This window comes from Pseudopodoces humilis, chromosome 14 (assembly GCF_049639895.1).
Source record: "Pseudopodoces humilis isolate 2021_Gansu_Grassland_sample_001 chromosome 14, ASM4963989v1, whole genome shotgun sequence".
NCBI classification, from domain to species: Eukaryota; Metazoa; Chordata; class Aves; order Passeriformes; family Paridae; genus Pseudopodoces; species Pseudopodoces humilis.
Window position 1 is genome coordinate 16,863,379 of NC_142213.1, and position 24,724 is coordinate 16,888,102.

The 24,724-nt window shown below is 38.7% G+C and overlaps 1 long non-coding RNA gene across 5 annotated transcripts; it reads right to left on the reverse strand.

The window, feature by feature from the left end:
• Positions 1 to 295: 295 nt before the first annotated feature.
• Positions 296 to 22,430, reverse strand: LOC148183169 (uncharacterized). 5 transcript variants are annotated; one of them, XR_015773772.1, is made up of 5 exons: positions 22,287 to 22,430; positions 14,655 to 14,737; positions 13,601 to 13,665; positions 12,435 to 12,513; positions 6,989 to 9,107 (listed from the first exon to the last, which is right to left on the reverse strand). It is a non-coding gene; the product is annotated as an uncharacterized LOC148183169 (long non-coding RNA). The 5 variants fall into 5 exon arrangements; XR_015773771.1 differs by lacking the exon at positions 14,655 to 14,737; XR_015773774.1 differs by lacking the exon at positions 12,435 to 12,513.
• Positions 22,431 to 24,724: the final 2,294 nt, after the last annotated feature.

The following is a 24,724-nucleotide window of genomic DNA, read 5'->3' on the forward strand; positions in this document are numbered from 1 at the left end:
TGTCTATAGACACTGTGTTTGAATAGCAATGGCAAAATATATTGGTTTCTGCATCTGAATTTCAAGAAAGGATTCTCTTAAAGGGTATGAATTACACCTAAAAGAGGTCCAATATAAATATGCAATCAAATATAACATATAATTAAACAAAAAAAAATTAATCATCACACAAATTTTCTCTTAAAGAAATTTATTACAGTGCTGCAGCAGCACAGTTAAAAACCACTGAGACTATCAGAGCATCACAGTATATTTGTACAGGCTAGAATTGCTCAAATGCTTTAATAAGGTGCTGTGCAGTAATAACTTCAGCAAGTTCCCAAATCACAGAATTAATTTACAGTCCTTTTGCTAAACTAAATGGATTTAATACAGTGATCATAAATTAACAGTAGCAATTGATGTAAACAGCTGAGAGAGATTTTCTTCAGTTCTGTACCTGTTTGTGGTGTGATAAACCAGACTTCCAAGGTATTACAGGCAGAGTGGCAATCTGTTTAATATGGGAAACAGACTTGGAGGCAGGGAGGTGACCTGTTGGCAGAATTCTCCTAAATCCCAGGACAATTATTAGAGAAGCACTTCTATATAATCTTGACAAAGGCGGTGGAATGTGGCACTGTGGTGATGTGACTTCTCGAGAAATCTTTTAATTAAACAAATGCAAAGGGAAAGGTTAAGTGAAAAATAAACAGCTCCTAAACAGGCATGATGAAAAGAGCTTAACCCACATCAAAAGGGCAGGAGATGGTTTCAGTATTAAATCAGACCTCAGGAGTTAAGCTGGCCAGGAGGAGCCTCAGAGTCTTTTCTGAAGTGCACATCTGTGTGACTCAGCCTGTGCTTGTTCACAGCCAGGATACCCAGAGACTCAATAAAATATGTATGCAAGTTTTCAGCTCCACATTAAACCACAGCAACTTGCTTTCCATTTCCTTCTTTTGGAAACATTTTTAAGACAGCTCCAACCCACTGCTTCAGGATTCCAGACTGGAATCTTGCAACTGGAAAAACTGCCTAAAACCTGCAGGAAGCCCAGGCAAAATTCAGATTGGTTGGTTCTTTTTTGTGTGTGACTTCTCTGTACTCTTTGGAATAGCAGTGAACCAAAACCACCTGGTCAGTTTGCACAGACAGGACACATCTCTGGTTCTGAGGAGGAGGAGCTTTCCACCAGCTGCAAAAAGGAGCTGGCATCCACACTTCCCAGGTGAAAGCTGCTGCTTCACTAAGGCCTTTGGGAAAGTGCTCAAAAGGTAGTAGGAGAGTCTATTCCTTCTATTCAGAGTCTACTCCATTTCTTCTTTCTCTGCAAGGGAACATTCAAAATTAAATCTAAAGAAGAACTGTTGGAAAGACAATTTCTCAGAGAACTGGGAGCCTCATGCTCATGGGTGCGGTGACAGCCCTGACAACCATACACCTGCAGTCAGTATTTCCTGCTATTTCAACCAGTTCTAAGTGGGTTTTCTGTCATTTTGTATAATTCATTGCCTCATCCATCTAAGATCCATACCACCACTTCCTTAAATCCTACTGGGAACACACTGCATTTTCAAATGTGAGAAACCTTAATTGGAAACACCAAATGTGCCTTTCTAAATCTCATCCTGGTAGACAAGAGACCAAGCAGATTCCAAGCTGGATGTGTGCACCAGAATTAAGATTTAAAGGAAATTTATGTGCTTTAATCTGCAAGAGCAACACTCAGTATTCCCATCTACTCCTTTCAATTACATTTGCACTGGTAATATTTCAGGAGTTACAGATATGATTTTCTGTTGAGACCAGACCTAAGTTAGAGCAAGGGTGCTGTTGTTTGGCTTTTTCCTCAGCAACATTTGTCTTCTACATTAACATTTTTCACTAAACTAGAGAAGGGGAATCTCTCTCCTCCTGGCCCAGCACATTTGCCTGATATTCTCCAGGTCCAAGCACAGGGCACCTACAGCAGTTTACATCCTGCTGTGGAGCTCCTGCTCCCTCTTCTATCCAACAAAACTCTTTTTCATGTTCAACCTCTATCCTGGCCACAATTTCCATGTGGTTGGGTTGCAGCTTGACTGATCCCATGCTGAGGCAGCTCAGTATATTAACCCAGAATGATGATTTTTCTGGAGGAGGAAATGGGCACTGGGGTTGTTTTGCCTGGGGTTGACTCAGCTCAATGAGTGGTCAGCAAAGCACCAGACTCCAGACAGACACAAAGTGATAAACAGACATCTCTGGCTTTATCTGAAGAGGAATATTTAGATATTTCTTTTGATATCTAATGGGTAACATTAGGTTCTTCTCATTCTTTTAGGTTTTTATATCAACTCTCCAGGGTTCTTCATTACCTGAACACCTTTATTTGTTACCTAACGTGTTTAGTTCCAAACCCAATGATGAATTATGAATAATGTTGGCTATATTTATAATGCATCCAAAATCAGATAAAAGATATAAAAAGAAACAATAATTAGTTTTATCACCTGTTTCTTTTGCAAGGAAAGAATTTATCAAGCTAAGATCAAAAAACAGTCCTCTTAAAAAAAATATTAAATAGTCTTCTTAAAAAAGATATTGATTTGGCATATCTTCAAACAGTATAAACCAGGAAATAATATTGCTAATGAAAACATCTAAACAGCCTAAGCTACTTGACCTTTCCCAAAGCTCACTAAAAATAGCTTCCAATACTGTGACTTGCACTCTGCAACTGCAGCAGATTGATAAGGAACAACAGCAATGCAGAGGGAGGAAAGCAGGTTATGAAACACTGTCCCCTGTTTCAGATAGTACAATATAAACCACTCCTGTTAATGCACTGAGAATGCCAAGGTTATGTGGCTGAATTCAGCCCTGTGACGAACGACTGCAGAGGAAATCAGAGATGTGCCGGGATAAACAAAGAGCAGAAACAATTCTTGCTTCTGCAAGAGCAAGTTGCATTTGTTTTGAAATAGCCTGTTTCTTTTAATAATTCCCTAAATAGCCTGGGAGCTGTGTTAAGTGACTTTAGGCAGCACCTTCAGAAACACAAAGCTCAGCCCAAGCAGACAAGGCCTTTTGGCAAAGAGAGATACAATAAAAAAAAACCTAATAATAAAAAAAATATAGGGCAGAATGATGTTTTTAGAGTTGTATTCTCTCCAAACACACTGTTCCATATTGCTGTGAAGAAATCTTTTCCATAATAAACTCAACTTCAGAATGAAGGTATTTCTTCTGGTTGGAAAAAACCCACATAATTCATAATTCCACATCAAGACCAGTATAGAAAGTGGGTTTATTTCTTAAAGGTAATTATTTTCTCTCTTTTTGGTTTTAAAATTATGAAAAAGTCATGGTATAAATAGAGGTAAACCCTACTGTTATCTAGGTAAAATCCTTCCAGAGGATTTTAGTATTCCTAATATTGCCCCAAGAATTAATTCCTCAGAATTAAACAAGTTGGGCCTTTCTAAATATTGACCTAGTCACCAATGTTTTCCTTTTTCAGAATTCATTAGACACTAGCATGCCTCATTTAGAAACCAAAACACCTGATCTCTTCAGTATCCTATGAACATTCCCAGCCTGGGGACAGACATTTTTTAGCTCCATAATTCCTTTACAAAATGTTTCCGGTGTAGTTGTGATGTCTTTGCATATGAAGATCAGCATCTTACACAGCTAATAGAATCTGAATGCTAATTTCTCCTGAAAACAACTGCTAGTACAAGAATCATCAGGCTTTGCTGAAGTATTAACTGTGTTAAAGCCAGCATTGCTCCTTTACACATTTTTAAATGCCAATAAACTACTCTAGTCCCCACAGGTCTGTCATAATTCATGCATGAGATTATCTCATTTTACTACTCTGAAATATGTTCTGAATACAATTCTTGTTCCATTTCTTCTGGGAAAAGGGAGAGGTTACTACTTCAAACTGCTTCATCTGAAAAATTTCATAATTAACTCAATGTTAATTCTGTGCTACAACACAAACCTAATCACGTTATTAAATTAATATTTAATTATAAAATAATCAGTGTGCAATATAAAGGGTAAAAACAAATTACAGAATGATTACAGGGTAATTAAATATTTATCATTGAAACATCTGAGTGACAATTTGTGACCATAATGTGCTGAGAATTCTGTCCACAGCAAACTGCTGTGAACCACAGTCAGTCTCTTTCCTTATCTTTTGCACTCAGATTAATAAGACAGACTTTATCATCTTTGTGTGAGGGTAACCATGGGTTTTTACTCAGCTATATTATCCTCAGTCAGTAAACACAGAATTATTAATACAGAATTGTGTTGTTCACTCAAAAGGAGTAACTGAGCTACTTTTTATAACTGTTCATTAAGAATATTATGGAGTACAAATGTTTTCCTCATGCACATCTGTAAAAATACAGGAAAACAAAAGGCCTGAAAACTTCTGAGGTTTAATGAAGGGAACGAGACTAACTCCTCCATAGTCAGGAGGTTATAGTGAACCCCTGGGTTCAGCCTAACCCACTTCTGATATTCTAAATTCAAGTGAAAAGCAGCTCCCAGCTGCCCCGACAGACTAAAGCTCAGCCACAGACACCAACCCCAGGCACAAACATTTCCATGCACAGAGCACTTCCCTCTGTGACCCAAAACTCCGGGCTCAGACAGCAGCAGGGCTGGAACTCTCTGTGCCTCACCTTGGGAAAGAACATTCAACTTTTCACAGGGAAGTTTCCTCCCAGGAGCTGCTTCTTGTAGGGACAAAGGCAGAAGCAAACACAAGAAAGCGAGTGTGTTATTCACTGCTAAAAACAGCTTCCCTTGAAATTTCACTGAGTGAGGATTTAAAAGAAAGCCATGATCCTTAGGGTTGGGATCTGAAGGTTAACCCTGAGCACTAACTTCACTCTCTGTATGGCTTTATGGAAAATAAAAATGCTCCAGAAAAAAAGATGCTAAATTTACCATAGGTCTAATACACGATCCTAAGAATAAAGTTAAAAGTATTCCTGCCACTGCTGTACAACGAACAGCTCATTCTGTGCCTGAAAATGATCCTTTTCCTTTTTCTGCAAGCACTGGTGATGGCACAGAGATGTCACTAATCTGCTTTGTTCTCCAAATCTAGTGACAAAGGTGAATATTCCCAGAGAATTTCTGCTGTGAGGCTCTCCAGAAGGGCCATGCAAACCTTTGCTTTGCCTATTCTCCCTTTCATTTTCTTAGCACCAAATCTAATTTACTTGGGAAATTGTGGAAAATGATCAAAACTGTTCTGATTTCACCCCTACCAAATATTAAAAAGCCAATTCTTTTACAGCATTTAATTTTCCAAATGGAGCATCTTTGTATTCCTACAAGATATTTTACATTCTTGTGCTTGTAAATGAACACAAGAATGGCCAGAAAGAAGAAAAATCACACTTGGGAAAGGTAAACTTCTTCAAAGAACTCTCCACAGCAGGTTATCATTGGAATCTAATGGAACTTCCTAGGAAGAGCAGATGCTGAGTGAATTGCTGAAGGAACTAATTACTGAAGAGTGAAATTACAGCACACAGTGCTGAAGAGGTCTGAAGTTCTTGACACAGTTGGCCTGCTTGTTACTTAAATAAAAGAGCTGGATAGGAAACTTCAAGTCAGTAAGGAGAATAAAGAGGTGAAGAAGAATTTTCTTGAGATGAAGAAGAAGGTAACAACATAAATCAAGAAATTAAAATCAAGCCTGGGCTAACTGCAAGTCAAAAATCAATTTGACTGGGCTAGAAGAGTTCCTTCATATCACAAAATTCCATGTGAATGAAATTCTGAACTGAAATAATCAAGCACTACAAAACTTTTCTGCAGAGATTCATAGAAAGAAAAAAAAAAAAACATTCTTAGATTAGTTACATGTAAATATTAATGGACATCAATAAGTTTGAGACAACTGATGTCTCCACTACAAATTCATACCTTATCATTAATGTCATTAATAACACTGACAAAACAAAGAAATCAAGTAACAGGTTGAAAATTTATGTTGGAAATAACTTCAATAGCAAAAGCAATTTTCCTGGCACAATCTCTGCTTAGTCATTCAAAAACATTAGTAGAGCTGAGGGAGGAACACCTTATGTACAGTAAGGAAACCTTAAAATTTGCAGTCTGAAAAATAACATGGACAAAGAGAAAAGCCAAGCCCCCATATGGTAAGCTAAACACATTTATTATTTTATTAAAAATGTGGTTAGAATTTTTTTGTTATGATGAGAGTGTTTAATTAGGGAAAAGAAGAAGGCTGGGTCTTGTAGGGTATGGGATTCCAGAAGACATTACAATCCCATTGACTATTCCTAGCCATAACCTCTCTCTGCCCAGGTGGGAGCCCTTGCAGACCTGTTTTGAAGTCCTGGATTGACCATAAACTCACCCTTTACCTGGTTGACTCCACTAGGATTAGTCATTTATTCAGACACCTTTGCACCAGTTGGGCATTAAACATGTCTTGCTTATGCCAGCACAAACCTGCAGCAATCTTGCTTTACATCAGCATGAGACAGGAATGCAGAATTTAACACCAATTACAAACTAGCTCTCCCTTTAGCTGTTGCCAAATAGCAAGGAATTATTTGTTGCTTCCTAGGTATCTTGGTGATTAATGAAGTTTAAGAAGGGCACCTTCACTAATAATATGTGCCTCACATTGATCATGTTTCCAGCAATCATTAGTATTCATTAACAGCAGTCAACTTCTTAATTCCTTTTTGCTTAAGTCCAAATTATTGCAAGTTATTTACAACACCCTGTAGGAAAGAACAAAGCTCTCACAAAATCTTAATGGCTTATTCCCAGATCCTCATATACCAGCACTTCTGGGAAATACATGCACACTACAAAAATATCCTGGCTGATAGTCCAGAGAATTAACTGCACATAAAACTTTCTGTACAGAGTAAGCAGAAGATAAATTTGCATCAGGCACATGGCAGAAATACAAGATACAGGAAGGTAAAATATCTCACTTGTTCAGATCTGATTGTCTTCTATAAATCCAGCATTGCAGCCTTCTCCTTCTCCAGGTGGTCTGGTGCAGCATCTCTGGATGATTACAGCATCAAACTATCATAGAATTTGTCTACACAATCTCACCAGAAAGCTCCCAGGCCAGCTCCACACAAGGAGCTCTCCCAATGTGCTTATCAATTTACTTTCTTGCTTCTTACAAACCATTTTGGAATCACAAATATGCTGAGTTGGAGGGATCCATCAGGATCACCCAGTCCAGCCCCTGTCCCTGCAGACCCCCCAGCAATCCCCCTGGGCATCCCTGGAGCGCTGGCCAAAGGCTCCTGGAGCTCTGGCAGCCTCCTGCCCATCCCTGGGGAGCCTGGGCAGTGCCAGCACCTCTGGGGGAAGCAGAACCTTTCCTGATCCCCAACCTGAGCCTGAGCCTGAGCCTGCCCTGGCCCAGCTCCCACCCTTCCCTGGCCTGTGCTGTCCCTGGCCCAGGGAGCAGAGATCAATTCCTGCCCCTCTGCTTCCCCTTTCCATTCCTTTAACTGGGAATTAAATCTATTTTTGCCCAAGCTGAGTATCTCTGTGACAGGAGCTGGTAAAGATTTTCCCTCTCTTTATCTCACCCCAAAACTTTCTTACCCCAGTTTCTCTCCACATCCAGCTGGGGAGCAACAGAGGGTGACCAAGAAGCTGTGTCTGCCCAAACATTCCATCATTTCTTCTTCACAATGGTACCATCTTATTATTTCAGAACCCACTTTGAGATATTCCTACTTCTCCCCAGCCAGGTTCTCCACTTTGCGATTTGTGTATAAAAAGTATTTCAAATAATATCCATGCAACCTTCTTATCACTTTTCTCTTTTGATTCAAATATTCAAATATTACAATGCAAAGCATCAGAGCTCTAAGATTTATGAATACATCACCCATCTGGCAATGGTCTGAGGTTCCTAGCTGCAGCAGACGAGTAAATCTGAAATTATAATTCCTTCAAAGACCGTGAGGATGACAGAAATTTGCTAAAATCTGTAACATTATGTGAAATGCACTAAAAACATTGCATGCCTCAAGATGCAATGTGTATATGCCCCATAACAGAAGTCCAAATATAGGAAAGCAAGTTAAATCTATGATAATTTTTGCACTGAGGGACACAGAAAAATACAGTGCCATAAATAGAGACTGCCTTTTGGAGAGTTAGTTTCTAATTCCTCTACTGGATTGAAGTAAAATGGAAATATTGTGGTTCACAACTGTAAAACACAAGTGCACAACAAAAACAGAGACCTCAGGTCAGGAAAAATCTGTTGAAGAAGAAATAGTTGACTGCATTTGAAAATATCAGATTTCTGCTGGTGTGTCACTCAGGAGAGATTGCTTCTTTCTTCCTCAGGTGAACTTATTGTGCAATAGGAGAACTAAACAAAAGTATCATCAGAGCCTAAAAACCCAGTCTGCCAACACTCACATTCTCTTGCCATTTGTGGTCTTGCATTTCTTGTGCCTCATGGGGCATTCTGGAGACATCTCATTTATGTTCAGACCTTCCTGACCAGCCCTGGGTCCACTCACATCCATAGAGGTCTGTGATGTGCTGTCATCTCCAGCCAAGGAATTTACTGTCTGTCCCACTCCAGGCTCTCTTCTCTCCTTTCACATCACAGCAAGAACAGCCCAGGAATGAGGAGGGCAAGGTTTGCATGCAGACTTTGGCAGGAAAGGCTGAAAACCCTCCCACGCTGTGCAGATCAGCCCTGCTAACACCATCCTCAGTACTTTCTGCAGCAATCAGGGGGCCAGTAACTCCAAAGCTGAGCTCTCCCCAGGATCCAAGCAATGTCCTGTGCTGGGATATCTTACAACTTCTGATGTAGTATTTTGATGAACAGCTCTGTGACATAAAAAGAAATAACTGCACTATCTTCCTGAAGAGCCAATTTGAAAGCCTGGCAGCTGATAAACACACCTCCAAGCAGCAGTTATTAATGAATGGCTTTTCCTCTCAACTTTTCAGGCCTGAGAAAAGAATAAGAAGCTTCAAAGTTGTCCATATGAATGATTGTGGAGGTATTTGTCATCCACAGGCCCAGCTTCATGCATGGATTCACCTCTGTGGGTCGGCATGAGGCACAGCAGCTGAAAACCAAAGCAGAACTTCAGCCCTCAGTTCTACAGAAGACAGGGAGGTGCAGTGAAAAACCTGACCCAGCCAAATGGTTAAGCAGCTTAGACATTCCTTTTCCACTGGATTTCTTTGTAGCAAAGAAACAGCTAAATAATTAATAAAGCAGATTTTAGAGAAAGGCTTGAAAAATTAATGGAAATCTGTGTGATCGAGCCTGGAAGAGCCCGATGTGAAGCTGGCTGCATAGCTCTGATCAAATCACAATAGTCAGGGAACTGCTTCACATCAATGCAGACATCTCTGGGAATACTTTTATAGTGACACCACTTCTGCACAGTTTATTAGACTTGTTAAGACAGATTATAATAATATCTGACAAATAAATAAGCTTGGATCTATTCCAAAATGAATCTAAGTACCACTATAGCAGATTCACATGCTGGTTTAAAAATAGGAAATTATGCAGTAGACAAAATTACCATTAAGGTAAAGGAGCAAAACAAACCAAGCAGTAAAATAAATTCATTTTCAGGTGATATTGCTCTTACACCTCCTCTGAACCCTGGCAATATAAAACAACTCATGATGAAAGGAAAAAGATGAGCAATTCCACCTCACTTGTCCCATTGCTGGGTTCCAAAGCCTGGAGCAAATTAAGGGACGAGAATTTATAGCAGAGAGCTTTATTCTCACTACTACTTGAACATACAAAATAAAAACAAGGTTTATTTAATGCTGATATTGGGGAACTCCAGGCTGCACTGAACACTAAAACTCCATTGCTGCTCTTTCTTCACCATCCCACTTTTCTGGCTCAAACTTTAGCCAGCTCTTGGCATTTCCTACCCTGGGTCTCTCTCTCTCTCTCTGGTTGAGCTTTTCTTTCTCATTTTTGATGCTTTCCTCCTGCTCAGCCATTTCTGAGACTGGCAGTGGGAGAGAGGAATTTTGCACATGTAAAATAGTTCCCAGACTTTTTTGTTTTTGAAGCCTGCTAGCACTTCCACACTTCCCACACATGTAAGCAGGCACTCAAAGAATAACAAGGGAAAGAATCTGTTCTCAGTGACTGAACTGAAGCCTCTCACAGCTCAAACTGTTGGATTTTGCTGACCAAACTTTACAAGCATTGTGTCTCTGGAGGAAAGGGGATATTAAATTCATTTTCCAGTGCCCTGGGTTTACTAAGCATGTCCTGGTCTTTGGTAGTGGAGAAGGGTTTAATAATAATTGCTGTTACAAGACAAAATCAGGTATTGGCATGAAAAGCTGAGATCTTTTGTCTCCTTGCACTCTGCTGGCATTCTGACACCAATGAATCATAAGCTAAAGAAAGAAAAGGAGCAATCTGAAGGTGCAAAGAATGTGCCAAAAAGCTGACTTGTTAAAGAAGAGGAGGCTGATGATAAGCAAAATAAAAAACCCCAAACAAACCAGGGTTAGTTAGTATTTCTGAAGGATAAGGAGCTGGGAGGCAGAAATAACAAGGAGCTGAGTAAGAAAGCTCAGCTTTCATAGTCAGACCATTCTTGGTGGGGAAGAAAATGTAATCATAATGTACCTGTGAGAAGGGGCCAAATGACAGCTATTTCTCAGCTTTTAGAGGTATGTACAGTTTAGTGGTTTTATTAGTTTTAGTTTTATTTTGTATATATTTGGTGGAACATTTATGTGCTGAGAGCAAGTTCAGAAATGACATTTCAGTTTCTCAGAATTATTTTTTTCAAGAAAAATAACACTGAATCAGAACAATGAGCCAAAACTCAGGAGTGTGTACTTGTTGCCAAATATGACATTTCTAGAATGAAATATCCACTTCAAAGTAGCAAACTACTTGCTAAAATTTAGAGCAGGACACTCAAGCAACTTTGGCAGTTCTAGATGGATATGGATAAAATATCTGTCATTTCCATGGCTACTCATCATAGAATAAAAATCTCCTGTGTTAATCAGACTGTAGAACTTAATTTCAGTCTGCACCTGCCACAGCTCCCATCACAGCTCATTAGGGATCCCCCACAGTCAGGAAATCTGGAGAGCAGATGCCAAGCAAGTTGGCCTGCCTAGGGATCTAGTCTAGAAGCCATAGATTATGAAATCACATGGAAAGTGGTTCCAAATACATGACCTCAAGAAGTGTTGGGTGCTTGGCAACCCATCTGTATTCATCTAGAGCCAGATGAGCAATTGAAGAGAAAATGAAGTTTCATTATGAGCTCATAAGAATGGAAACCAGTTACATGAAATTATTCCAATCAGATAACATTAAAAATTGGATGAGTGAAAAAGTGACAAAGTACAAGACCTATTGCTACTACAACAATCTGGTAAATAAATTAAAAAAACATAAATTTCATTTTCATGTTCTCCTCCATCACTAGGTCAGATCCTCAGAAATCCCTGAAAACTCTTACCAAAGGAATACAAAGAGCAGTTTCCTCCTGTGGGAAAACACTCAATATTGTAATGGCAGCACTTACTACAATTTATAGTTTGCTGCCAAACTACACACAGAGCACACTGCTGTAATGCATGTAGCATCAGTGCTGCAGTCTTTAAAACCATACCAAAAGGGGATATTTATTGAGGAGAAAACCTGACCCTCAACAATGCACAGTTGCTGGAGATGATAGAGAAAATCACACGATAATATTTCACACTACGACCTAAGAGAAAATGCTTCAAATCAAATGCACTTTCTGGATGGAGAACACTCAAAGCAAAGTCACACAGAGAACCTGTGACAACAGGGTACAATTACAGTTACAGCTGATCCAAATGCTGCTCTCCAAAAGCAAAGGTTTTTTAGAACCTCTGTGGCAATTTAAGGTAGCTTCCTTAATAATGAAGGAACTCTTACAACAATGGGAAAAACTGTGCCATAAAACTGAAAAAACGCTTCCTTCTCCTCTCCCATACGGCACACAAGCATTTTGATTACCACTCCACACTAAAGGAGGTTTCAATTTAAAGCTCTTCAAGGGGCTGCCAGGGAAGCTCCTCTCAATGACAAGTCCATTGTACAAGACAAGTGGGAGAGCACTGCCTTCCTAAGGGCCAGGAAAGTGTATTATTGTGTTATTTACAGCCAGGTGACAAAACAAAGAGAAATGTGGAAGATGTCAAAGAGAATCCAGGACCAGAAGCTTTAGCAAATAGCATTAAAAAACACACAATGTTTTGGGTTTTGTCTCTCCCCCACCCCATTGGTCTTCATATACTCTGAAGTTTAAAAGTGATGGAAAACCTTCTGCTGGAAGACTCAAAGCTGTGATCAGCAGGTTAGCCAGGAATTAACTTGGTTCTGCAGGCTGAACAATCACTCTTGGACCTCCTACCTCATAAATAGGAAAAACTGAGGATGGTGAGGTCCACAGTGGGTTTGGCTGCAAAGTTCACACAATGGAGCTGAAGATCCTGAGAGAAGTGAGCAGAAAAAAAACCCAGCTGAATTAGAGCTCTGAACTTCAGGAAAGGAAATTTTAGCCTGTTCAGGGACCTTCTACAATATGAGACTGCCCCAAAGTGCAAAGAGGTGCAGGAAAGAAGCAGGGCCTGGCAGGGGGAAGCATTTCTATCAAGGAAGGTTAAACCACAAAGTGCTTTAGCAAATATTGTGGACATATCAAAGGTGTGGGACTTAAGGGTTCCCAGAGAGCTTTTCTGTGCATTGGGAGATCATTCCCTACCCATCCAAACACTCCAGGAGCCACACAATGCACAGACCCTGCACAATCTGCTGGGAAAAGCACCACTGCACATGAGGACAAGAGCAGGTGATAGAGAGAGGCCTTCTAAAAGAAATAATTTTAATCAAACCAAAGATATCTTGGAAAAAGACAAAATCTATAAAACCCAGGATTGATTATTTGGATTGTCTGTAATAAAATCACATGGGTATGAATGAGTATTGTTTAATGTTTCTTATGCTGCATATATACCATGATAAACACAAAATACAGATGTCCTGCATTTGGGAGAGGATATAAACAAACGGCTTTATCTGTTAATAAAAACATATTTCTTGGTACAAAATTTAAATAAGAATGCACTTTATTAAAAATATTTTCTTTCCTTTGTCAAATATCCTGTGCAATGATTACTATTGTATTTATAACAATCTGCCACTGGTAGATTACAAGCCTAATACTGTATAGAAAAAAGCCTATTTCACTAATATTTTTTCAAATACTAATTTCCCATCCCTGGAGGTATTTAAAAACCATATAGATGTGGCATTCAGGGACAGGGTTTGGTGGTGGGTCTAGCAGTGCTGGCTTAATGGCTGGACTCCATCTCAAGGGTCTTCTCCTACCTGAAAGATTCTATAAAGTTGTAATTCTATGATTATGGCTCTCTCATTCAAAAACACCCCTAGATAATTCCAACTTCTTCATTGCAAATTGGATCAGACTCAAAGGTCAAGAATGGTACCAGAAGACTAATCCCCAGCACAAGTAGTGAAAAAACCTTTATAAATTAGTCACTGCAAGAGTGCATTTACCTCCCTTTCTCCAGGCCTTGTGGTGGCCAAACTCCTTCAAAGATTCAGGAGAAGCAGAACTTTATCTGTAAAGAGAACAAAAAATTCTGAGTTGTTTGGTGAGGATTTATATTTTTTTATTTCTATTTTTCCCCGTGGAAAATCTGGGGCAATCCATCAGGAGCCTGTTTAAGTTTGGTTGTTCTGCCCCTGTTTTGCTGACAGCTGAGTGTGGAGCTGTAACCTGGTGAGGCATTTTCCCCCTGCCACTGTCACCAGGTGCCATCACAAACAGCAAATCACAAACACTCCTCGGCTTTGGAACAGAGACACACAGCTGACAACTGCCAATTATTGCATCTTTTGTGCCCATTTCCCTCTGGGACACACACAGTGCCCACTGCTGAAGGTGAGTAAGATGCAAATGTCTTCATTCTTTTGATGCATATTCTGCCCAAGGAATTTAGTTACAGGAAGGAGTCTTTTGAATGGGTTGCACTTGCAAGCAGCACTAGACAAGAGAGATGAGATATAAAAGAAAAATAAATCTTAATGTTGGTAACGAAAAGACAGACACGATGCATAAGTTCTATAATAAATAAATATTACGCATTTTGTTTGAAAATTGCAAAGCTGTATCATGGCAAATAAACATCTGTCTTTGGAAAGGAACCAGGAGTGCTCTGGAGGTTTACTGTGGCCTCAAACACTGCATGGAAGCATCAGTTATCTTCTAAGAACCTGTACAACCCTGGTGATGTAAAAATAGGTAAAAATGGACAAAGAGTATGTTTTAGCTCACCACAGTGACATTATTCACCTCCTTAAAAATGCTTTGGATAGAGATATCCAAGCAAAATGCATCTTTTGGATTATATGGAAATTTTTTTAATGTTTTTTTATATTTTAGAAACTCCAACAATTACAACATTGTTATTCAAGATCCCCTTATTTTATCATGGTAGCTTGTAGCAGTAATATCAGTATTATTTTTTATTTTTTTATTTAAAAAATAATGAGTTACTGGCAAGTCCTATCAAAATGATCATAAACTCTATGTTAAACCTTAGCACACCTGTTCTCCAAGCTGTTGAAAAGTCCACAAGAAGGGTTTGGGGAGCACACAGTGCAGATTTCTGTTGAAAACATCCATCTTAGCTATCAGGGGAAAAAGAAAACCAAAACAAACTAGTATCAATGAAATAAGGGCAGAATTGGTTTTAAAGATTTTAAAGTAAAATCCATTTAGCTCAAGTTTAGTATTCACTACTGCATTCAGCTACAAGTACTAACATACATGGTTGGTTACAAAAACTATAACTTCTCTCCAGGAAAGAGAAAATGCTAAATAACGTAACTCCAGGTATTTTATGCTTCTTCAGAGGACTTCTTTTGAAGTAAGAAGTCCCAAAAATGTTGAGATAATCTCAAGAGAAGCAAGTGGGACAAAATGAAACTCTGTTGGATCACCCACTAATAAAATTTGTGGATTTTGGTCTTCTCATATCTCAAGGAGAGTTTCAGGCATTTGCTTAGAGTAAGTGTATTCTTAGGCACATTTCTGAACAAGGACCTATCCTGGCTGTGTTCTGAGAATCCTGGAATGGTTTGGGTTGGAAGAGACATTAAAGATCATCTGATTTAATCCCAGCCATGGGCAGGGACAGCTCTCAGTGTCCCAGGCTGCTCCAAGCCCCAATGTCCAACCTGGCCTTGGGCATTTCCAGAGATGGACCACCCTGAGCTCAGCCCAAAGCTTCTCCTGTGCAGGTGAACAATGGCAGCTGTGGCAGCCTTTCCTCCCAGCAGAGCTGCTCCATCCCTCTGCTCATCCTGGAGCCTCCTCTGGGCTCATTCAGTGCTTACCCATTTTAAAAAAGCACAACAGCAAAAGCGTCTCCCCCTGAATCCATCAAACAATTCTTCTTGTAGAGCTTTTTGCAGTAGTTGTGCATGTGAAGTGCAGCATGTACAGTACTGCTGATGAGTGTTGGCACAGCAAGCACTCCATAATAAGCCCCAGAGACAGTAAAGTATTGCAGCAATTCAGTACAGAGACAAAGAATCCTAGCCATGAAGTCATCTGTCTACACAAATCCAGGAAAAGCAGGAAAAATGACATCTTCACTGAGGCAAATAATGTTCCCAACATACCAAGCCATGTAAATCATTGCAGGAAAGCACATGTTCATCTTCATGAGCAGACTATGTGCTGACAGGTAGATCATTCACAGCACTGGCAGGCATCTTAGAACTTCTATTTTCTCCTACTCTGCTTGCTTCATACATTTCAGTTGGAGAGAATAACATAATCCAGCACCAATAAGTATTGCCACAGAGATTATTCTGGAATTACATACTCAACACTTTTATTTTTTTTTCAAATTAACTAGACTGAGACTTGCAGGAAGAACTTTTCATATCCTGACCAACTTGGGGATAAATGTCAGTTAAGTCCAAAGCACTTCATGCTAAAGAAAAAAGAGTCTTTCAGAGATGGGTACTGAAGCAAACCAACAGAGTTCAGAAAAGAGATCATTATCATCTCACTGTGACCAGTTCTCTGAAAAATAAAAAAATATAACCCATAGTATTATTACATTATATTCATTAATTCTCATTGATTTAAATTCATGGAAGAATGGCATCTCATCCTGCAGCCAGTCTGGCCACAGAGCACAGAGAAGGGGAATAAGAAGGTTAGGGAAGACAACTCCATAGAAGAACTGACTAGAAGAGTGGGAGAAAGAGGCATTAGAATTCTACAGAGACTCATAAAATCCTGAGAAATAGTGAGGAAGATAAATGTGGGGTAATGCATTTTCTCACAGTACAAGAACTGGGAAACCATCAATTCAATTATTAGGTAGCATATTAAAAGTTCAAAAAGGAAAGTAATGCTAAAAGTAATTTATAAAATACATAGTTGCATCATGAAATTCATTGCCACAAGATGTGGTGGAACAAAAGAGTTTTTTTAAAAAGTCTGAGCTACAATTCCTGGAAGGTTCTTCACAAGTCACAATCAAATGCAATGAATGCTTTTCAAGGCATTTCCAACTCAATAAATCTGTGCCATCATTTGCCAAAAGCTCACTCTGCCCCTCCAATGTTTCTAATCCTTTTTTCTGGAAACACTTAGTGAAAATTCTGCAGCTTCAGGTGGTAGGAAGAAGATACAGCGTATGACAACTCTCAAACTCCTGTTATCTCCTCAGGAATCCCAAAGGAAATCACAATCAGAGTGCACTGTATTAAAGGGTCTTCCTTGCACAAGTGACTTTAGGCTGCATCATGCATAACAATATCAGTTTCTAACAAGGGCAGACAAATATGACTTAATTGATAAGATGCAGACATTAAGTCATTTCTCACACCAGCACCAAAGTTTCAAACTCACTAAACTAAAGTTCTCAAAATCCTGCTCAAACTAGAATGCACCATTGACAGGGAAAATCTTCCTGTTGCTAAAAATACTTTGGAAAATTGTTTGTATTGATTCTTGATTCAATTTCTAATTGATATCACTAGCATTCTGTATTTTGCACCTGTTCTTACACTTTATACAACCTATTTTATTTATTAATTTAAACTAGAAATGTGTTCCTCTGGAGATGGATGCCATTTTTTTCCTACTTGCCATGCTAATGCTCATAGTGGCTTCAGCAAAAAATCATAAATGGATAGTCTGAGTTAAAATTTTATTAAATATTATTAATGCCACATGTCCCAAGTATTTCCTGACTGTGTGTAAAACTGATCCTTTAAAGATTAGAACTCTATTTTCTATCTATACATTTCTATCAATTCTTTTAACAGAGCTCTGCACTGGTATTTTAACATACACTTACTTTAAAAGCAAAGTGTTTTCATCCTGCAGATATCTCATTATTTGTCAGTCTTGACAGTTTCTTTGTTCTGCTCTCTCATAAACCACTTTCCTTGGGAATCCCTGAGGAATGCCTGTTTATCCTAGAGAATACTCCCTTCCTATCAGTAGATGTAATTGAGGAATCTTCTTTTCACCTAAAAAGCACCCATCAAACCCCCAAACAAACAAACTCCATCAAAACAAACAAATCAACCCCACACCCCCCCATCTTTCAGATCATTGTGATGTTCAAAGAAGGTGCATTTAAATTTTTTAGTAATGTGGTGAAAAACACTGTGAAGAAAATGCAGCTCCTGTAAACACCTAGGAGACTAAAATGTGCTGACAAAAAAAAAAAAAAACATGGTATACTTCGGTGACCACAAAAATTATGAACGAACTTTTGTGCTGACTGACAACAAAAGTCCACAGTCCTCTAAAAGAGGTTCAGTGTACAAGGAGATGTGATAACTCTCCAGGAGCAACAGAAAAATTTAAACTCAAAATTATGTACAGCATTTTACTTTCTAATCAAATGCTTGCCAGATTATGGGTTTGATAAAGTGCACACAGCCACCAGTGACACTTGTAATGAATATTACTTGTCAATAGCTGGTCATTCATTTCTCCAAAACCCAGCTATAAGTCGTTGAAAAATTTGTGAAGGGAAAAAAAAGCAAGAATAGCAGCAACAATAACAGAAAACAATCTGCAAGAACCTCCTTAACTCTCTTTCCTGTAACATTTGAAGTGAGAAAGTGAAGAATCGTTGTGCAAAACTTCCTGCAATGGATGCAAACCCCTGAAAAGATCTGCAGTTCAGACAAGAGAGCTGCGGTGGGGACCAGAGAAAAGAATTTCACCTCAAGGATTGCATAGAAAATAAAATAAATGTCAGCTTGAGAACAGATGTTAGAAAGCTTATCAGGAGATGAAGCTGGTGAAAGGGCCTGGAACACAGAACATCCCCACACCTTGTAAGATATTTAGCAAGGTGCATCAGCACCACCCAAGCACTGCAACGGAGAAAGGGGACATTTTCTTTTGTTGTCTTCATTGCTGACGTATTCTTTAAACTATTTTGAATCTGTGCTGCTTCTGCTGCTTCCTAAAGCAGCTGCCTCTCCAAGGCTATCAGCCAGCTCTCTATCTCCCTCCCCCGTGGAATTCTGTCATTAGCCCCAAATTTCCCTTCTCTTGTCTTCACAGCCCCTTGCCCTTTAGCTTACTCTTCCTCCTGTCCTTGCTTACCCACTTCATTCCACTCCTATTTCTGACTAGTTTCCCTTAACACAGCAAGTTTTACTCCTCTGCTTTGATAAAGTCATTCTAGGAAAAGCCTCAGCATCTTACCATCATATTACTCATTATTTCTTCTGCTGGGTTATCAGTTTTCATTACAAACTCTTTGATAAGAGGATTACCTGTTGATCTCTTGCACTTCTGCACAAATAGCTGCTTCCTTGGCATTAATACAATTTCTTACTTGCAGGCTACAAGTTCCATGGGATTTCAGTCTGACCCACAACTCCAGAATTACTTGTGATTCACTCCACAAGATGTAATTGTTTTCCCCACCTACCACCAATGTAGAGTTTAGTTTTAAAAGCTTGTCAGAAACATACAAGCATGCTGTCTTCTCTACCTTATTTTAATGGACATTGCAAGAACACATTACACTCGTGCACCCCACAAAAAGCAAAATGTATAGTTTGCTCACTCGTGTAAAGGAGAAAATTTATCTTAAAATATTTAACTGTCTTTAGGGAACCTTGCAGCATTTTTATTCTGAAATAAAACAGTTCCTACACAAGCCAGAAGGGCACTCCACATTCTAAGGTTTGAGCTCTGCTTAATAGTTGACTTTTTTTATTCAAATGTTCATTGAAAATTCAAGTTTTTGATACTAAAGAACACAGTTTAAATGAAAACAGGATCCCTGGAGAATTTAATAGCATACTTCCCATAGTTTAGACTTGCTGAACAAGTCAGCTTTTATCAGCAATAATTGAAGTTGCCAAATTCAAGAACAGAACTGATGTGGCTACACACTGTGAAACCATTTAGTGACAGCACAAATACAGAACACTGTAATTAGTTGCCTAACCATTGGTACAAAAAAAATTGTGCAGTGTGCTGCCACCTCTACATAAATTTCAAAGTGCTTATGTTGTGCATTATTTCTAGAGTCATCAACATGGAGTGGTTTGGTTTTCCCATCTGTACTTGTAATTAACTGATTCATAACTTTATGCAACTGAACAAAGATATTTGAAATATATTGAAGTAAAACACGGTGTTATTGAAAGATCATTATTCCAAATGATCACAACAGCACCTGCATTCCAAATTTAAGATTTGCAGTTTGACTCAGGTAAAAACATCCTGAAGGACTACCCAAAGAATGCTTTAAAAGTGATTTTTTGTTCCCATCAAGTACATGATGTTGCTTGCCTTTAAGCTGCTTTAGAGCCACTCTTATTTAGTGAAGATTTTTTACTTCAAAGAATAGAGGTTTACATGAGGTCACCCCCTTGGTGCAACTTCACAGCTGCACAGATGGAGAAAAATGAGTGAGCACCACAGCGAAGGAAAACAAAACATGTTTTCATACAAAACTCCCAGAAAAAAAGGTTATGAATGTGCTTTCTGACTTTTGACTTACATTTTTATTATACTGCTTGACCTGAACTTCAGTCTAGCCTTTCTCCAACCCATGAAACTTAAAAGATGCAAAGGACATCTTACACTCACACAAAGCGAGAATTATGCCCCATTTTGCTGTTTTAGAAATTCACATACTATCACCAAGTAGTTTATTAAATTCTATGTAGCAGGACTGCCCAAAACTTTAATTTTTACCAGCCAAAACTAGAAGACATAAAGGATATTATATATAATCCTACCAATTTTCCTCAGCCAAAATCACGTGTACCAAGGAAGATCAAGAGGAAAAAAAAAAAAAAAGTGAGAGGGCATTCTTCTCATGATTTTCAATGTATATAGATAGATTTCTGTATTTTTGCCAATTATTTAACAATTTCATAGGTTTATTTTACAAATTTAGATGTCCTAGTTTTCAAAGGTAAGTAGTTTATTATAGCACTATGTTCAGAATATTTTTGCCTGGTTCCTTTAATCTCTCACTTGCACAGGTAACAAACTATGAAACTCAGTTGGTTTGAAGACTTCCAGTTGTTCCTCCTGCAAGGACAAGTGGAAGGATCTTGTGACTTCCTGGACACACTCACTGTAACTTTTAAAACTAAATTTCCCTCTCAGTGCAGGACACAAGTGATGAGACATGACATCTTCATTCAACCCTCCAGCCCTCTCCTCCACCAGCTCCTGATGCTAAAAATGTCCTCCTGAGCTTTACTTTGGACAGCACTTCATGAGGTTGTTTAGGTGAGACTTGAGCTTTCATATCAGCCTCCTGATAGACACTGAGGATTCCATGTCTCTTGTACTTTGCTTTCACAAGCACAGAAATCCTCAAAAGAAACAGACCATTTCAAAAGGCACTGACATTCTTGTGCTTTTTCTTGACCTGAAGACTTCCTGCTGTTTCAATTCTCTGCTTCTGTGAAGCATCTAAAATACTCTTCAGGTTTTGAAGTGACTGGCAGCAATTAAACTCCATCCACAACAGAACTATTGGGTATTAATTTAGGCACAGGCACCGGGCAGCACAGAGATATCAAAACTGACTTCAGGGATCTCTCAAGAATTATTGCACTTGCTGTGTATGTAACAGCTATTTATCCCAGGTTCCTGGGCATCAGGAAGCTGAGCAGAGCTCCAAAACTCCTGCCTGGCACACAGAATTACCCACCAAAAGACCAGATACTGAATGTAAAGAAGGGAAAGACAGGACAAATTTAACAAGTAAATTCATAATTGAAATGGATTAAGAGGAGGTGATCTGTGTGTACCCCTGTGGCAATCCAGCCTGGATATTCACAGAGCTCCCACTAACACCTTCTGCCTGTGCAAATTAATATTTTGAAAGTCATCAGGCAGACTGAAGAATTTTGGAGGTAAGGAACCCATTTCTTTTGTCCAGTACTAGAGCATGGTGCCAATCACACCGAAGCTGTGGGTTGAGCCCCACAGGAGCCACAGATGTAAAGCTTGGATTCAGTGATTCCCCTGGTCCCTTCCCACTCAGAATAGTCCGTGATTCTACTGCCAGCAAGATTTGATATTTGGGTAATACTAGAGATGTACACCCATGAAAAATCAGCCCCTCTCCAGCACCTCTGTGCAGTTTCATGTGCCTGATCACTGCATTTATTCGCTGCAACCATTCCACAAACAGAAGACAAGTCCCATCTATCTGGAAGAAATTTTCCATAAAATTTCAGAATGCTGCTGTATATTAACACCAAATATACTCCTGCTTTTGGAGAGAGGTTGCCATGGGGCTGAAATGCAGGAAATATGCACTTCAGCTTAGAAAAATGACTGCAGGACAAGCCCCCTGTGCACTTGCTTTTATTTAATTATCCCAGTTAGTGGTAATGAATTCAACTATTATAAACCTCTCCTATAACAAGCAACAATGGATTAATTATCACAACAGCTATCAAAAATGTTTTGCTATCAAACCAGAGAGATATTTCTGCTTCACTTTCAATCATTTCCAGCACTAAAGACCAGACCATTTTTATAAAAAGATAAAATAAGTGTAAGACATTTTTTGACCATTCAAAAAGACTACATGTAAAATAACATTGTTCAGAACTCTGTTGGAAATCTATCTGGAATGGACAGATCACTAAGAAAAAGAAATTTAAAAAAATAAAAAAAAGCAGAAAAAAAATCTATACTTACACAACACTAATTTGTAGTGAAGAATAACCAGGTAAGACTCTTCACACTTTTGTGGAGCATGTCACATGTGCATATGTACACATTTTTCTCCACAAATTATCTGAAATGTGTTTTATAAATTGTCAGAGAATGGCACATCCCAGTGTCCTAAGTAAATGTAGCCAGCTAACAGCACTGATTGCCTGTATTTATTACTGGGGGTTTGCTTTAAGAGGAACAGATGGTTTCCATGTGCTCCCAATCAAATACTCTCAACTGCTTATTTGATCATCCACACTAGTTTTTTTGATTTAAATAATTGAGCTTTAGCATTCTGTACTTTTTAAATTTGACCTGCTGCCTGCAGCTCTTTTGACTTGTGGCAATTGCTGTTGGCTGGTGGCCAGCAGCCTTTTCCTCAGACCCCAGCACAGTTAATTCAGCAGTGAATTAAAAACAGACACTCTGAATTCCTTTGGATGACATAGCCTAAATTCTCTTCTCCAAATAATCCCTATAGAGGCATACAAGCACAATTAATAATTCAACTATTAACCAAAAATGAAAGACTCGTTTAATCTCATTTAACACTGAGCAGTCTTATGACACATAAATGAGTGGTTTTAACCTAGTGTTTATTTAATTATTTAAAGAGCAAAGTCATTTAAAATAAAAATGCATAATTTACAGGGAGACAAATAACGTTTAAAATCTACCTTCTATTTGTCTTGTCCATTTGTTTCAGAGCCAAGGCTTGTTGCAAAATCATTCTATTACACTCTGCATCTTGGGTTATTTACTTGAAAACACAAATATGTATATTACTGAGTTCTTTAGCTGCTATTCATTGCAAAAAAGCAGCACTTGGTGTTCTTCTGAGTTTAGTTTGTTACTGCCATTGAAGTTGGATGTTTTAATGAGATAATATAAGCTCTCCTGCCTGGCAAGTGCAAGAAATAAGCACACTAGGTTTGTCTGCTTCCTGAATGATGGAAATGCATGTTTTTAATTACCAACACACAATTTGGTATATGCTCCCTTTTGGGAGGGTTTTTCAAATAAAAGATTTTAAGATCATGGTAATTGTTAGCAAATCAGAGGGTCAATTTAAACATTAATCTGAAAAAAAAAAATAAAAAAAAATAAAAAAAAAATTGAGAGAGTTACAAAGTGCCCAGGAAAGAGTACAAGCACAAAAATGCATTCACAGAAATCTTAGTTCTTTATAAATACATATTAAGAGGTCTTCTGAGAATGAAAACCCATATAACTGCACTAAGGCATATTGCCTAGTGGTGGAATTGCCTACATAATTTGGAATATTACATTTATAAATTAAGTTTGAATTCTGTTTTAGTTTTCTAATTTGGTCTGTCAAGGTGAGGCCTAAGGAAATTTTGTGCTAGATTTCTGACTGGCTATATAAAATTCCAGCACCTAAAACCTCTGATGGCCAAGTCAGGTCAATGCATTTGTTAGAATGAGGACTAGAAGGTTGTTTTTCTTCTGTATGTACGTACAGTGAACCAAACAAAAAGTTTAGGTAAGGATAATAAGGGTAATTAAGGTAAGGATAATTGCTTTTTTCTCCCATCCTCCCAGGGTTACAACAGTGTACCAGCAAAATATGTCTAGAGCCAAGAAAGGAAAGTAAAACAAAACAAAAAAAAATACAAATTAAGAGTAGTTAAATGCTTCCAAACACAGAAACGATGCCCAAGAGGCACCCTGGGAAATGGAAATGTGCAGGGGAGGAGAAGAACAGCCAGTGAGAAGCAGTGGGTCAGACAATGTGCTCCAACCCACCGTGGTTGGTTCTGGGTTCTGACTGTCAGGGAGCAGAAGGTTTCAGCACATTAAACAGGAGTTTCTGCTCGGGGAGGAGGAATAATAGTAAAAAGGGCAGTACTACCAGTGCTGCCAAAAGCAACAGCACAATCGCGGGAGAGGAGGAGGATTCCATATGCCAGAAGGATGGAGAGCCAGATTTGCAAAGATACTTCAGTACCTAACAAATGGTACTGAGCTCTTAGCTGCAAGACATGTTAACAGTTGATTACTCTCATTGATTACAAAGCTATACAGTAGTTAAGTCTCTACATTCCTCAGGGACATAACAGGGTATTTTCAGTCACACAGGTTTTTCAGCTGTTTTCCACCTACATTCATCTAGTACCTCCAGGTCTGGGCAATATTCATCTAGTCCTAGCCAGATCCTCAAATTTTCCAAAATGGTGCAATATTTAGATTTAGAAATGCATACTCAGAAGGTATCCCAACAGTTTGTGAATGAATGAAAAACCTCAGCTAGCACTGATTGAAAAATTCTTACAGACTTCTGAGGTTCATCTGCCCGAAGTGTCTGCATTTCAGTGTATTATTTGTTTTTATTTTCCGTTAATTAAAAGCATAAAGTGAGAGGAATTGCTTAATACTATTGGAGTAAAGCCCTTAGATGA